This window comes from Myotis brandtii, unplaced genomic scaffold (assembly GCF_000412655.1).
Source record: "Myotis brandtii unplaced genomic scaffold, ASM41265v1 scaffold2325, whole genome shotgun sequence".
Taxonomy (NCBI): Eukaryota; Metazoa; Chordata; class Mammalia; order Chiroptera; family Vespertilionidae; genus Myotis; species Myotis brandtii.
In genome coordinates this window covers 423,279-423,584 of record NW_005358747.1, presented here as the reverse complement: position 1 = coordinate 423,584, position 306 = coordinate 423,279, and positions in this window count along the sequence as shown.

Below are 306 nucleotides of genomic sequence, written 5' to 3'. Positions count from 1 at the left end.
CTGGCTCAGGGGGCCTGGCGGGCCCAGGACGTCTGTGCCGCCGGCGGTTTTCTTGGTCAAATATTGGCTAGGGGATGGAGCACAGGCCAAGGAGGTTAGAATTGATCTATTAGGGCAAGGGCACCTCATTGCGTCAGTCCTGAGCTCTGAGCCTGGCCCTGGGCACACTCATGCCCTGACCCTGGTCATCAGACTCCTGGGTGTGAGGGTCATTGGAGGGGAGGCCCTGGAACACACGGGCCCAGGTGCTGGGTGGACGCGATGCCCGCCCCCTCCCAGGCCCGTAAACCAGCCCCCTCCCCTCGA